The sequence below is a fragment of the Monodelphis domestica genome, chromosome 6 (assembly GCF_027887165.1).
Source record: "Monodelphis domestica isolate mMonDom1 chromosome 6, mMonDom1.pri, whole genome shotgun sequence".
NCBI lineage: Eukaryota > Metazoa > Chordata > Mammalia > Didelphimorphia > Didelphidae > Monodelphis > Monodelphis domestica.
Window position 1 is genome coordinate 202016656 of NC_077232.1, and position 16592 is coordinate 202033247.

The following is a 16592-nucleotide window of genomic DNA, read 5'->3' on the forward strand; positions in this document are numbered from 1 at the left end:
TTTTGTTCTATAAAATGTGAGAAGCTTGGCCAGATGACCTCGAAATCATATGAACATCAAGATAACTATACTTTCAGTGCTTGCCTCATGGAGTTGTTGTGAGGATTAAAAGAGGAAAGGGGAGACCTCATGCTTTACTTCAAATTTTGCATTCGGTACTGCATAGCTTTCTGAAAATCCCCAGGTCTATAATAGATCTCCTGTGGCATTGCACATCTTAACTACAGGAAACTTTTAGTCACACACAAATCATCTGATAAAATGTTAGACAAAAGACTTTATTTAAAGCTGGAAGGAATCCTTGAGATCATCTCACTCAACACCTTCATGGCAAGTATTGCCTTAGAGCAGTGAAGTGTCCAACCTGGGACCACACAAAACCAAACCACCAAAATAAATCAATTGGGCATTTTTTTCTGTCATACTCATAAATCATGAGATCTGTATACAGTATCATCAGTATTTGTTTAAAGAGTGGCCTCAGATTTTGTCTTCTACCTAGTTTTCGTAGGAATCAGTTTTGGATATTTTTGAAAATAGTTTTTATTAAACAACTATGCTATTTAACTTACCTAAAATATAGTTTCTGATGATTTTCTGTTGCGCCTCATCTCACCTGAGGAAAATTCCTCCTCAGCCAATATACTTTCATGGTATTACTTTTCCACTGTGGAGATTTCCTGATAGAAGCCTTACCTGTGCTTATCACTAATAGCATGTAGGTTTTCTGGGAAAAAATCCAAATGTGAATCCAAGAAATAGATCTTGAGTGACATGTTGCATCCCATAACTATAGATTTTGAGAAGATTTGTTGATAACTTCTTGATAATTTTCTGCCTTGTAGATTCCCAAAGAAGTTTTGGTTTCCTTTTTAAAATGATTTCTATATAGTTCCTTCAACTTTATTCAACTGTTCTTCCAAATGTTTGTCTTTCATCACTTCCCTTACTTGAGGACCCACAAATACCCCCACTTTGTTTTTAGCTTCACTGATTCTTGGAAATTTATTTTTCAGATAAAGAAAACCTGCACCATTTCGATCCATCGCCTTGACAAAATTTTTCATTAAACCAAGTTTAATGTGCAACGGTGGTAAGAAAATTTGTTCAGGACTACTAGTGGTTGACTTACCACAATTTTCATTTGGGGAATTGGTTCTTTCTTTTGAGGCTAGTTTTTTTTTTTTTAACCGAGTGGTTATTTCTGTCACTGCTCTCCCATTCACAGATAATACAGCAGTATTTGGTACACTAGTTATAATACTAGGAAAGAGCAATCACTTTCAGGTCCCCAGATGTACCAAGAATATTTCCCTGCTTTATCCTTGACAGAAATGTCATGCTTGGAACATATTTTAGTGCCCTCTTATAGGAGATTCCATCCCTTTTCTATAGAAGCTAAAGGTTTACCTTAATGTTTTTTTGGATAAGATCATGAGCAAGGTTCCTGAGGTCTATTTGAGTTATTCAATGAGGATCTGAGGATGGAAAAGTTACTTCAAATGGGAGAATTACCACATTGCTGGTCTCCTACCTTGTCATGCCGAGCCTCTTCAGTATAATCTGAATCATCGGTTTCATCTTCATCCAAGTTCCAAGTTTCTGGTAGTTTCAATGCAGGTAGTTCTTCACTATGTAAAACAGAGATCTTAAAAGCTTATGGTAGAGTTGGATTTTTATAGTATGTTTAGATTTGGAAGAAATTCCTGATAAATTTGTTAAGCAAATATAGCAATCTATTGAATAGTCTTTCTGTTCTCTCCAAATCATAGGAACTACAAATGTTATGTGACAAGATCCATGTGTCCAGCCAGTTAGTAACTTAATACAAGACATACAGAACAAGTGAAGGGTCCAAGCCTTATCCTGAGCATCTATTTTGTCACCAAAATAAAGTTCATATGCTTTCTTAACTAGATGAATAAAGTTTCATCTCTGGACTTAAAAGATAGCTCTATGATTATTCAAAGGATCAATGCATTTGTGAGGCATACATTTGTAAGAATTTAAGGAATGTATATCAGCATCTTCAAACTACAAAACATCTTAGGCAATGGGATTAGAAAAAAAAATAATATTTACCAAGTGACACCTGGCACTCAACTGACTGAACAATCTGCTACACATTGAGAATTTCACTGCATGATTGGACGTGCATGAGCCTGTCTTGCCACACAACACATAAGCTGGACCTTCCTACAGCATGCAAGAACAAGCCAACTTGTGACTTCTCTCCTCCTCCACCCCCGCAGCCCCCTTCCAAAAATCACACTGTGTTACTACTGCCTCCCATTGCATGGTTTATATATATCAAGATTCATGTGTCATTCAATAGCGGGTGATAGAGAAATATCAATTGCAATTTAAAAAATTTAGCATGAAGAGAACTTAAAATCCCCAATGTAGCAAATTGTGTATTGAACAGTAAAATTAACCTTTGGCGGAATGGGGACTAGAATTCAGATCAATGTGCTCTTGCTTTGTTGCTTCTTCTTCTATACCTACTGGAAACACATTTTCCCATGCCCAAAATCAGAATTTGTGGTCTGACAAAGGATATTACTTGGTAAGCCCTAGTTAAAAGTACCCATTCTCTCCTTGAAATTGGGACTGTCCCAGGAAATCTGGGACATATGGCATGGTAACCAAACAGCACTGCCTCTTTCCCAGACAGCTTCCTTTGCTCCCTAGCATACACCCAGTTGTTTCCCTGGCCTCTTACCAGTCAGTGTGTGCTCAAGGAATGAAAATGAATTTTAACATTAGCCTAAGCAAAACATAGTTAGAAAAGTAAATCTGAAATAATAATTTAAAAATTACTTTGTTCCAAAGTCATTCATCCATACTTCTGATGACCCTATTTTCTGTATTTTCAAGGACTATCCTTGAACTCAAGAAAGGAAAACGTTTTATAAAAAGGAATACTCTTTGTTGGGTCAAGTATCCTGATTTTGGTTCAGGAAGAAATGTTCAAGTTGTGTTTATTATAATTTTATAGATTATCCATGATCAAGCTTTCTTCCATTATTGCCATATTGGCACTTTCTAAAGTTATCTAGAGGGTCTCTACACCTTAGATTGTGTAGGATAGCCCCAGTTAAAAAAAAACAAAACAGAGAAACAACCTCTTAACTTAAAGTTTTGTAAAGGAACATCCCTCGTCAGGCTGTGTCCTTGTTTAGTGGTAGAGGTGGTGGTGGTTGTTATTGTTTCGTCGTCGTTGTTCTTGATATTGCCCTTTTGGAAAATATAGTCACTGTAGAAAAAAAATCTAATGCAGAAATCTCTGAAGCCATTGAACTGGGGACAGGGGCAAAATTGACCTGGGAGAGGGGAGTCTTTCTACTTGCCCCAAACCTAGGAAATAGAAATTATGTGCTAGTGAAACACAAAATAATATATTTGATTTTATAAGTCAACTGTTCAAGAACAAATGGCATCATGCCTATGATCTTATGCTCATGTGATAGAGAAGAGAGAGGAGAAGAGACATGGGATTTTACATTTTATATGTAGAGGCTTGATCTGATCAGAAGAAACTGATCAACTTGATAAGGTTGAGTCTCATTGTATAAGTTGGATTTCCCTCCAGTTTCCTGAGGAAAGACTGAGGAGGCAAAGAATTTTGATGATGCTATTTCTTTGATAGGTAGGAAGAGCCTCACTGAAAGAATCTTTATGCATTAAGGCCAATTTGATGGCTTCCAGCCCCTTCTCAGAACAGAGACTCTTCTCTAGTGTTCTTCTAAATGAACAGGTATACAGACCTGCCAGAACCAATCTGGAGCCAAGACTAGATGTAGGCCCTTGGAATAGGGGTTCTTAGATAGCTGCAGAAGCTTCCTTCATAGTCATGATGAAGCAGTGACATCAAAGCTTCTTCACCTAGAGAATATTGAGTCCATTCTCTAAGACATGGAAGAGGCAAGATGCAGTTAAACATGTCCTCCACTACATAGCAGACCTGAAGGATGCCCAGGGCTGGAGAGGCAGGAAGAGAAGGGGAAAAAAAGCCTAAATATTCATCAGGAGAATAGAGAAGTGCCTGGATGCAGTTTTGGAAAGGCTGAGAAAGAATCCTTTAGCATTAGTGGAGCAGGAAAAAGAAAAGCCTAACCCCACCTCCCCTCCCCCCAAATAAAACAATCAGTGGCTCTCAAGGCCTGAGGGGATCCAGGCAGCAAAGGTGAATTTTGCAATCCACTTCTACACAGCTGTTCTTCCGTCTGGTGGGAAATGGGGTATGTCTCTAGTAATCCTCCCCCCATCTCCACCCCACCCTCCTGAGGAAGCCCTTGCCCTTAGATTTTTGGCTTATTTGATGCTAAATCTCTCCATGGGGATGTTTGGCCTATCTAGGAAACAACTAGGGTACCTTCCTTCTAAATTGAAGTCCCCAACAAATGGCCTCTTCCCAGTAGTCTCATCCAGTTGATAGGGCTCTCCTGATCAACCTTTTACATGTGGTTTAGGAGAATGGTCACTTTATAGATGAGAAAGTGAAGGGAAGTGAAGTCCATGGCAAGTTAGAACCAAGACTAGAACTCTGGTTACCTGACTCCCAGTCCAGTAGATTTTTTTTTTCCCAATGGCACCACCTACCTCCTCTAGAACTATCTAGGAGTGCTAATACAGACTAGAAAGTTAAAACATCTTTTTTTTTTTAAGTTATTTTCTATGTGAACCTTAAAGCCAAGCCCCAACCCTCTGGAATGGGAATTCTGACTTGCTAAATGGTCAGCATTAAACCTAAAACCACATTTAGACACACTTTTGACCTACCACTTAGACTGTGTCTTCTATCTGTCTGGGTCCTGGTCTCTGTTAGTCCATTTCTCTCCCCTTCCTTTCCCTCCCATAGAACTCAATGCCTCCCTCCCCCTCCACTTCCTCTGGTTCTGGCCTCACTATAGAGAATCTGGGTCAGTGAGAGTGGATGAGTGAATAAAAAAAAAACAAAAGAAAGAAAAAAACAAACAGAAAAGGTGGCTATTTGCTATAAATAAAAAGGTTAACTTGAAAATTTCCTAAGTCTGAAAGACCCAATCTATGTGAATATAGAAATGACAGTCTCCTAGCTGTGACTCTTGAGGAAAAATTTGGTAGAACATATTGACCCTAACAGATAAACTATTTTATGGAAACAAAACAAACAGCCTTCAATTTCAAAGCAAAAACGAAGGCTATAAAGCTTACCAGAGAAGGAAGAGATTTCGGGAAACTGGAAAAAATTATAAAAAGAAACGTAAGATAGTAAAGCTCTAATCCCTTTTTGACTCTCACTTCTAAAGATTTGGCTTGTTCATTACATGGATATCCTTTATTTTTGCAAGATTTTTTATAATTATTGGGAATATATATCTATATATGATTATGTTTATTTGCATATTGCTTTAGGGTTTATAAACCCCTTTGTAGTCCATTTGAATCTCATGATTGTATAATACTATAAATATTACTCCCTATTGCTCTCTTACAAATTGAGAAACTGAGGTTCAGAGAATTTAACTGAGTTATATGAGGTGACACAGCAAGTATGTAGCAGAATTGGGACTTAGCCTTAGGTTTTCAGAACCTGATTCCTATGTTTATAAAACTATATAAGGATTTGGAGCCCCCAAAGTCTAAGAACTCCACAAAACAGTGCTGCCTTATTTTGTTCTAATAAAACTTTCCACAGGTAGATTTTGCATCATAATCATTTCCAAGAGAATAAACAAATCAAGTTTATGTTGGGTTGTTTGTTTTTTTAAGTACCATAAAAAATGGCACATACACTACACCCCATAGGAATTTCACTCTACCTATAACTTTGGAATAGGATCTCTTCTAGATAATAATTCCCTTTTTTCCACTATTTCTTCCTAAGATTTTCAAAGAACATTCCTTCCAGATCTGTGAAGTAGTTTGTGCAAGGATTCTTATCTCTATTTTGAAAATGAGAATGTTGGAACTGAGATTTTAAGTGGCTTGTACAGTACAGCTACATAGCAGCTGAATGTAGAAGCAGGGAGTCATACCCAGGATTCTGCCCCAAGTGCAGCATACTACACCATGTATTTGGGGCAAATATTAAAAATATGCGGAATCTGAGCCATTTCAGTTTAAGTTTTTTTTTTCTTTCCCTCCCCTCCTTCCCCCCTCCCCCCTGGAAAAGCTGCCAGTGAGGAAATCACTTGGTGGCATCCCTTCTGCGATTCACAAATCTTCATTGCCCCTCAAGTTGCTTAGAGGGTATTAAGAATTTAGTAGACCTGCAAAGGACCCTTTAGTACTATATGTAGCTAAGATAGGATCAGAACCTGTTTTCCTAATTCTGAGGCCAGATCTCTGATCCACCATGCCTGGACACCTCTCTTGCTTTTCCTCAGCATTTTAAATTCTATGGGTAGAAGGATGTAGTTTTCACATCTCCAAACTAATACCTACCTGCTGAAAATTACAAGAGAGGAGTCTACAAAAATGTTTAAATTCCCTGAAGCATTCCCACCCCCCAAATATGAACTTATATATTCAGGGCTAGAAGGGACCTAAAATTATTTACCCCTTTATTTAACAGATAAGGAAATTTGATCCTGAGAAAGAAAGCGACTTACCCAAAGTTATATAGCCTAAGTGGCAGGGCTGGGTATCTGAAGCAGTTACGATACCCAGGCAGTCTTCCATAGGTGGGCTCAGTGGCAGGACAGCTCCCACCAGACAGACCCCAGTCAGGTGTGGGATTCTTGGCTCATTGGGCTACACGATGGTAGCCTTTTTATCCCAAGAATAGCAAGCTGGGGGTCCAGGATATGACTGCTGCCTGTTTTGAAAGGATGTAAATATATAGCTTTAAATCTTGGATGTTATGAGCTCTTTGGCCTGTCTGATACAGCTCACAGCCAACTGATACAAAGGCTGTGGCTTAAGAAAGCTTCCACTCCTCTTTTCTCCCAGCCTCTTCTTTGACTTATCCTCTTTAAGAAGGGCAGAGTCCTACATGTTAAATGATGAATCTTTGTGAACAAAGAAGTCTTTGTGGCTATCTACCCCTCCAGGGTAACCATTCATATGGAAGGACATTCTTAAGATCCCCACACCCAAAAGTAACTACCTGTGGTTGCCATTCAACTAAAATAGTGATTGAGTTTAGAAAACAACATCCCCACCGTAGTTATCAGACAATAACTAAAAACTGTCAATGCACAAACCCTGTGAGGTCTAGATCAGCCAAAGTTTCACCTTTATCCCAGGACTTTGGCCCAGCCTGTTGATGAAGGAGTGGATTACATGAAACAACAATGACAACAACAAAGTTGTTTTAGGGTTTTTTGTCACACCCATAAAAAAATAGGTGAAACTTTTTTGAATGAAAATATGACTTTAGATTTTCTCCCATGGTTTTTCACAGGAATCTTTTTTAAAAATCTCCCCCTACACCTAGAAATCCTACTCATTTCACTTACTTAAAATATAATTATTGAAGATTTCTTCCGATATTTCACTTATGAAATGTCTTTCTTCAACATCTGGTAGTATTCATCCAGGATGCCCTGATTTTGTTTTCCCATTGTGGAGATTTTTTGATGGAAGTTTTCCCTATGTTCATACCTGTAAACATCTAGGTTTTCAGGGAAGAAATCTTAGATCTAAATCTAAGAAATGGGCCTTGAGCAACTTGTTATAGTCCATAACTTTGTAGTTTTTAAGAAGACCATTTAATTTCTTGGTAATTAGCTATCTTGCATTTTCCCAAACAGTTTTAGTTTGTTTTTTAAAATGATTTCCATACATCTCCTTCAACTTTATTCAGCTTTTCTTCAAAATGATTGCTTTCCATCACTTCCCTTATTTGAGGACCCACAAATATCCTCACTGTTTTTAGCCTCACTGATTCTTGGAAATTTATTTTTCAGATAAAGAAAACCTGCATCATTTCGATCCATCGTCTTGACAAAATTTTTCATTAAAATCAAGTTTAATGGGCAATAGTGGTAAGAAAATTTTTTCAGGACTAACCAGTGGTTAACTTACCACATTTTTCCTTTCTGGAAATTGGTTCTTCTTTTGGGGCCAGTATTTTTGCCATTTTTTAAACTTAGTGGTTATTTTTTTGTCACTGCTCTCCCATTCACAAAGCAGCAGTGTTAGACATACCCAGGCCACAATCCTAGGAAAATAGCAGTCACTTTCAGCTCTCCACTGATATGCCAAAAATATTTTTTAAGTTTAATCTTCCTTGAGAGAAATGCCTTCTTTCAGGAGATTCTATCCTTTTTCTATAGAAGCTAAAAGTTTAGCTTTTTTTAATTAGTAAAGAATATGAGTGAATCCCTTAGGTATGCTTAAGCTATTCAATGAGGAACTGAGGATGGAAAGGTTACTTCAAATGGGAGAATCACCACATTGCTGCTCACGCTGAGCTTCATCAGTATAATATAAATCATCAATTTTTATCTTCATCCAATTTCCAAGTTTCTGATGGACTCAATATGGATAGTTCTTCACTATGTAGATAGAGATCTTAGAATTTATGGTAGATTTGGATTTGTATAATATGTTTAGATTTGGAGGAATTCCTGATATATTCATTAAGCAAATATAGCAATCTGTTGAATGGTTTTTCTGTTCTTTCCAAATCATAGGAACTACAAACGGCATGTGACAAGATCCATGTATCCAGCCAGTTAGTAATCTAACAAGAGATACAGAACAAGTGAGGGGTTCAAGCCTTATCCTGAGCACCTATTTTATCACCAAAATAAAGTTCATATGCTTTCTTAACTAGAAGAATAAAGTTTCATCTCTGGAGTTAAAAGTTAGTTTATGGTATATGTGTACATATATGCATATATACATATGTACATGTATGTGTATATATGTAAATATATATAACAATTCAGATGATTAATGCATTTGTGAGGCATACATTTGTGAGAGGAATGCATATCATCATCTTCAAACTCTCTTAGACAATGGAATTAGAAAAAATAATGATGTTTATCAAATGACACCTGGTACCCAACTGATTGAACAGTCTGCCACACAATGAGAATTTCACTGCATGATTGGACGTGCATGAGCCTGTCTTGCCACACAGCACATAAGCTGGACCTTCCTACAGCATGCAAGAACAAGCCAACTTGTGACTTCTCCATCTCCATCACCCTTGACACCCCCACCTTCCCATCCACATTCAACCAGAACATACTGTTTTATTTCTTTGTATTGCATAATATTTATTAAAACTCACATGTTGCTCAATAACAGGGGATGATAGAGAATTTGTGTTCCATTTTTAAAGAGAGTATCTAGAAATATCTAGAAGATGCCAAGAAATTTCCATGTGACAAAATGGGTTGTTTAATGAATAAGGAACTAGGCACTAGACATGAGGCTAAAGGTTTACAGGTGTGCTTAAAAATAATAATTGTATTAGGCACCAAAGATTTTGACTGTAACCTAAACTCTAATTCCCTCCTCTTGACTTCTGGGCAGGTAAATTTTGTTAGAAGGAGAGATACTGGATTGTGCTACCTCTGCCCAGCAAACCAATAAAATTTCCATGATGACAGATCAAGAAGAGACTTTGCTCCTCAGACTTTGAGGAGGTTATGAGCTTTGGGGGGAAGAGGCCAGAGGTTGTGCATAGGTTTACCTTGCAAGCTGGCTTCCATCCTTGTTCTTCCTATCTTCTCTTCCTATTCCTCTCCTCCAGAGTAAATAACAATAGCTCATAGTTCTCTAGACTTTTAAGTTTTATGCAGCTCTTTCCTCAGAATAATCTTTAAGGTAGGGCAAGTGTTAATCTCTTCATTCTCCAGATGAAATAGAATTATTGTAATTAGGTGACACTTTCATGGTCACATTGTAGGTGGTAGAGATAGGATTTGAACCCAGGACCTCTGACTCTTAATGCATTTCTTTTCTTCCTGAAATATTCTGCTTCAAGGTTTTCTCTCTGTATTATTCTGGGATAATGAGAACCAGAATGAAATTATACAGGAGTGACATGATCCCACTTTGGTATTTACTCTTCATTCCTTAGTGTACACAGCCAGCCAGTCTCCTATTCTCTCCTTACCCCTTTTCACGAAACTCTTTATTCAGTGTTGGAAGAAAGGCATCATGAAGTATGGGGGCTGTCAAACTTTCCCCACCTGCGGATAACTAATGATTTTCACCATCGCAATGTCAGCTTTGGGGTAAGTGCTTGAATTCCTAGAACAGCCCTACCTGTGCAACAAAATAGTTTATTCTTGGTAGATTACTAAAACCTTTTGTTTCCTTGAATGCTATCTCTTCATTTTGCACTATTCCATTTTTCATTCTGAAGAGAGGGGAATTAAGTTGAAATTCAGATCAATTAATTTGACTCTACCTGCAGTCCTTTACCTTTGGGGTGATAACATGTAAACTAAAATGTAGAAATTTTCTCCTTTGTATCTAAAGCACTTTGCAATTCTTAAAGATCTATCTAAATATACGTAGTTGTTATTTGTGTCATCACTACCTAGCACAATGCCTAGTACATTGTAAATATTTAATAAATGCTTGTGGATTGATTGGAAAAGGAAGTCAAAACAAATGGCAAAAATGAAGGCTCAGAAATGATTGGGACAGTCAGGAGGATGTTCCACTTAGCATAGCTTGTTGAAATTTGGCCTTATTCCCTTCAATTTGCTTTTCAATAGGTTGCCATAGCTTTTCTGGCTTTTCTCTAAATTCCAGTTTTCTAATTGGTGTTGTTTAACTGCACTGTGCTTGAAATCATCTTAATGAGCCAAACATGGGGATACTTGTGGACCAAGCCACTGTTATCTGAGAAACCCAATGAGTTTTATGGGGATAAACACTTCAGTCCTGAAATCATCTCTTTGGGGTTTTTGTTTCCCTGGAGTTAAAATGAGGTTACTTTATTCCCCCAAAGAATAAGTCAAAGATGTCATGCACTTCAAGGCAAAGGTGAGAAGAACATAGAAGACTGAATAGTGCTGTAGGAAAGACACAGCCAGAGTCTTACCAAGAGTGGGGAAGTAAGCATAACTCTTTTTTACTTGTTGAGTTGGGAGGGCTAGAGGTGAACTTATCAGGAAAAACAAATCAGGAAGCAGCACAAACACAATTCAGATTTCTTCCCAAATGGCAGAGGAGCTTGCCTCTAAAACTCTTTTCTGAACCAGTTGAGTACATAGGGTTTATAAATACATTTCTCTTCTCCCTTAGTTACGCAGAGGGCATTTGGGGCAACAAATCGAGGGGGAAATGAGAATTTTGACAAATTTTGCCATGTAATAGTAGTTCACATTCATATAGCATTTTATGGTTTATAAAATGCTTTCTTTACAGTAACTATGAGCAGTAGGTAGTGTAATTATCTCCATTTTCAAGCTAAGGAAACGGAAGCTTTTAACCATTAAGTGACTTGCCCAGTTCACAATACAAAGAGATGGGACTTGAACTGACGGTCTTCTTGCTTTAAATTCAGGTTACTTCTCACTATACCATGAACAAAAAGAAATGCCATTGATTACCAAAAGGAAAAAAAAAGCTAACTATAGTGGAAAAAATTCTGCCATTTTATAACTATAATAGATGATATACTAAGTAAAAGGGATGACATTGTTTTTAATGATCCAAATAGCAAAAGAAAAACTGAAGAGGGTCACAAAATGCTAAAAAACATACATCCATTAGCAAGCACTGTTTTTTCAGGCATAGTGCAGAACCTAATAATATTAAAAAATATACTTGTAGTTTGGTTTGGAAAAGTGAGACATCATTTTGAATAATTCTTGGATGCTCCTTTAGATAATATATCCTCCCCTGCTATTTTTCAAGACTTACAAAACTAAGGTTAAAAGCCAAATAGTCCTCATTTTCCTTGACAGAATCCAAGCAAGTGTTCAAACAGGAGCAGGAAGAATGGTGATCATGATAGTAACAAGAAGTTTTTAAAAATGCTTTAGATACACAATCTTAGATCTCATACTGGCCTCATAACCCTGTGAAGTAAATTTGGCAGGTCTGTTAGCCCCACTTTACAGAAGATGAAAATAAGCTCCAGACTTAAGTAGTTTGCCTAGGGTTACATAGTTAAGAATGAGAGGTAGGTTTTGAACTCGGGTTTCTCCTGACCAAAAAGATAAGATCTCTAGATTTTGAGGGTTTGCTAAGAGAAGATAGAGAGTCTCTTTTCTATTAGATCTTTGAGAATAAATATTTATTGTTCTGGGATAATTGTAGGCCCCTCTGGAAGCAGAGGATTACATGATCTTGGAGGTTTACTCCACAGTAGCAAGATTTTGTCTAAGGATCACATATTTTAAAAAAGCACATTTAAAAAGACCCTTGGACAGCTCCTATATATGTGTATTTAGGACTATTTTTGATGATGATTTTTAAGCATCATCAATTCAGATATTGCCCCCATTTTACAGATGAGGAAACCTAATCTGTAGGTAGTCTGGAGGATTAATCCTAACCATTTTATGGTTAACTGCCCTAAATCAGATCCAAAGTGTTTGATGTTAACTTTATTCTTTGTATCATTTATATACCGCGAGGTGCATATACTTGCTATACTTTGGATTAGTATAGGATGTAGTTTTTTTGTTCTTTTTTTTGTGAAAGTTAAAGACTAAAGTATGAACTTTGGTCACTACTATACATATTTTGGTTGTGGATTAATCATCTGTAAATAACAGAAGTAAGTGGACACATGTCAATCATTTATGGTTCCTCTTTTTCATTAATTTAATTTTTGTTTTGTTTTCTTGTTTTCCCATTCACCTGATGATTAAGCACCTACGCTGTGCTAGTCATTGTGCTAAGTACTAGAACTACAAATTCAAAAAATGAAACATTCCCTGCCCTCAAGTAGTTTATATACTCTTACCCTTGATCCTAGAATTTTAGGATATTTGAATCCTTACATTTGTAGATAAAAAGAAAAACAGTTTATGTTGAAAAAGTTTTAAATTAGATACTGTAAAAGAATTTGAGGGATCTACTTTTATTTTTTTAAATCCCACCCTTAATGTGAGGTTTCTTTGACAGAAACTCATAAAGGCTTTCTGTAACCTCCCTCCCACCAAATTCTTGGTTAGGACAGTGATTGTTATAATATTACTATACATACTTTTAATTAAACTTCTTTGGGCTCCAGTATCTTTACTGACTTCACAGATTCTCTAAGATGGAAGTGATTTCAGAAGCAATTTGGTCCAGCCCATATCTAATGAGGCATATTTTTTTCTATAACTGACAAATAGTTATCCAGTCTTTGATTAAAGACCTTCAAAGAGAGGGAACCCTGTCCCTCCCTTTGAAGCAACCCATTCCTTTTTGGAATAGCCCTAATCCTTAGGAATTGTTTCTTTAAACCAAGCCCAAATCTACACCTCTGAAATTTCCACTAATTTCTCCTTATTCTTTCCTTTAGAGCCAAATAGATAAAGTTCAATCCCTCTGCAAATACTTAGAGGTAGTTGCCATTTGCCCCCACTAAGACTTTCCTTCTTCACTCTAAACTTGCTTAATTCCTTCAACTGATGTTGATATGACATGATTTTAAGAAGGGCAAAGGGGGATGGAGAGCAACTATCTAGAATTCCTTTTTAGCTCTCCAAGCTACAATATATATATATATATATATATATATATATATATATATATACTTGTGATCTAGATGTGACTGGGTTTAAAAAAATTAACAAACTCTTTCCATATATTATAAGCCTGATTAGTATATATTATGATAAGCATATATTATAGTTCTGATTAGCTTGATTTTCCAGAAGAGGACACAAATTCTGTAAACATCAGAGTCAGATTCTAGCCCAGACTACTGGATTCCAAGTCCAACATTCTTTCATCTGTATTGTGCTGCTCTGCTCTTGTTATTTACATATTTTTTATATGGCATCTACCTCAATTTTCTAGTTTTGCACCTTATTTAAATTTTAAATTGACTTTAAAAACAAAATGACATACACTTAGCAACTTAATCTTCAAGAAAGTATAATCTTTCTTGTTTGTTTTTTTTTAACTAGATAGTTGAGGATTTATTTAATCAACTAAGTGCCTACTAGGTGTCAGGCACAATGCTAAGCACTGGGGATATAAAGGCAAATGAAATAGTTCTTGTCCCCAAGAAACTTATATTTTATTGAATCACAGATGGTATTTATAGTAGATAAAATGAATTAACTAAGGACCTTAGAAAGAATAAACTGATGGGATTCCCTTCTACCCCAACTACCTTTCTCCTTTTGTCCTCAAAGCTACAACTGCCAGGCGAGTTAACCAATTATCCCCTTAAATGCTATTTTTTGTTGCTTTGGGCATGCAGTCATCCTAGTTACTCCAATTTTCCTCATAAAGGCATGCTATAAAGTGCAGTGAAAATGCCCACTGGCTTTCATTAAGTCACTTAACCTCACTGTACTTCATTTTTTGCATATATAAAAATGCCTGGGACAGACAAGATGACCTCTAAGGATACTTTCAGCTCCAAATCAAAGAATTCCCTTTATTTGCTTCTCCAAGGAGAATTGGTAAGCTGTGCAAACCTAAAAGCTTCCATTTAACAAAGATGACAATATTGACATTGTGTTTAATTGCTTGGCTAGTATGTCAACCAACAGGTCACTGGACAAGAATGTCACATGTGTTATCTTAAAATTAATATATCATGTGATAGCTATCATTAACATTTATAGACAGTCTAAGAACTGTAGCATTCTTAGTACCCTCTGACTGTCAATTCTCCATGATCTGGGCAGAAGCAGGGGATTTAGGACTATTTCAAATTTGACCTCTGTTTTAATGTGTTGCCTTAAGCATAGGGTTCATCTTCCTATGGTCATCTTCCTGGTGATGAACCTACCTGTACTTAAATCTTAGCTGGTTCTCAGGCAACAGACACAGTCCATCAGGTCCACAGTCCAGGACCATGCTTGAAGCCTTTGAGAATCTTCAGACCTCTGCCATCAGAGTAGGACAGGGAGTTAGAGTACCACATTGAAACCTCAATCAGAATGCCAAATACCCCCCCAATTATGTCCTTTGTCAAAAACATTTAAAAAATAAAATATCATATTTCTCTCGCTTGCTAAATGGGATATTCTCTGAAAGATATGATGCCATCAGTGAAATAGTTCTTTTGTTAGTACAGATCAAAACTCTCTGAGGTTTAGTAGTAGATCAGAATGGTCAGCCCCTCTGATGCTTGTCTCTCCTAGAAGATCCTCGCTCAAGAGGACCATACTGGCCATTTAGACAAACCCTTTCATTTTATAGATGAGGAAACTGAGACTCAGAGACATGAAGTGATGTGCTCAGGATCACACAGATAGGAACCACAAAGGAAGGTTGTTGGGATCCAGAGCCAAATGTCCTCTTCATTGACAACTCTTCATCTCTGCTAACCAAGTTAGGCTAGTTCTGAAGCAACAGAGGCACAATTTATTTCTGGATTTGTATTTGAGCACATTTCTATTTGGTAGGACTTGCCAAAGTATATGTTCCATCAATGTTGACTTAACAGAACCAGTGAGGAATTGAAAGTGGGCTACATGACAGAGAAAGTAGAGTATTCTAAACATAATGAAATCTTTCCTAAATGTTGAAGATGTCATAGTTTTCCCAACTCCATATTCTAGGTATCAGTTCTTATACTATACATATGCTGCTCTATACTCTCTATAAAGACATTTTGTTGAATCAAGTTATATGGATAGACCTCAAGAAATAATTTTTTTTCCCTCATATAAATGTGGCTTTTCATTTTTCCTCTTCATTCTTAAAATGTAGTAGCAAGCAAAAGCCTTTTGGAGCATTGAAGAGGTCCAGTTAAAGTCTAGTAGAATTTATTTAAATATCAGTTAACAACCTGATAAAAAATATACCAACAGCAATGAAATCACAAGTGGTTTGTTTCTTTCCAGTATATTCTGTATCATTAGCTATCATTTTAAGCTTTCTAAATAATAGTTCTAATATCAATCTTCTGCTAAAAACAAAAACAAAACTTTAGTTGATCTTTACTACCTACTGAATAAAATTCTACCATGCAGGGCTCATCAGAATATGTCCCCAAACTATTCTTCCAGCCATGTTACTCATTGCTTCCCTATACATAATCATAGTTTGTCAGAATTAGAAAGACCCACAGTTATTGAAACAAGAATTCTCTCTAGAATATCCATTAAAAGTTATCTTTCAGTTTCATTAAAAGTATCATTCATTTATACACCAAACTATTTGCTCATTTATTCAACAAATATTTAATATCATGTAATATCATGCAGAGAACACTGTGTTGGGCTCTTGGGCAATAACATATTTTAATGTGGGAGAGTTTCTGCCCTCATAGAGCTTACAATCTCTTTAGGAGACACAAACCTAGAGAACTAGCACACACAATATTATATGACAAATGCATCAGAGAAGTATAAGACAGCAGGTGTAATGGATTGGGAATTTAGGGAAGAATTCTGAGAAGAGTTGCCATTTGACTAGGTATTCTGCTAGACTAGAAGGGAAGCCTGACTGTAGAGTGTCTTGAATGCTAGGCAAAGAAGATTGAACTTGAATAGGGAGACATCCCT

The 16592-nt window shown here is 36.7% G+C and overlaps 1 protein-coding gene across 19 annotated transcripts in view; it reads left to right on the forward strand.

Annotated features, from left to right (window-relative positions):
- The window catches only part of NPY5R (neuropeptide Y receptor Y5), a 170267-nt gene that overhangs the window by 79262 nt on the left and 74413 nt on the right, over window positions 1-16592 (forward strand). For 3 of the 19 annotated variants that reach the window (XR_008912948.1, XR_008912944.1, XR_008912941.1), the window contains 4 exons: window positions 1017-1093; window positions 1773-3757; window positions 7896-7973; window positions 8625-8776. The exons of 9 other annotated variants lie outside the window; for them this stretch is intronic. The gene's annotated coding sequence lies outside the window, so the exon portion shown is untranslated. Of the gene's footprint in view, window positions 1-1016; window positions 1094-1431; window positions 1621-1772; window positions 3758-7895; window positions 7974-8624; window positions 8777-16592 lie in introns of those variants that run through there. 7 more of the 19 variants (XR_008912947.1, XR_008912952.1, XR_008912943.1 and 4 more) reach the window with 4 other exon arrangements.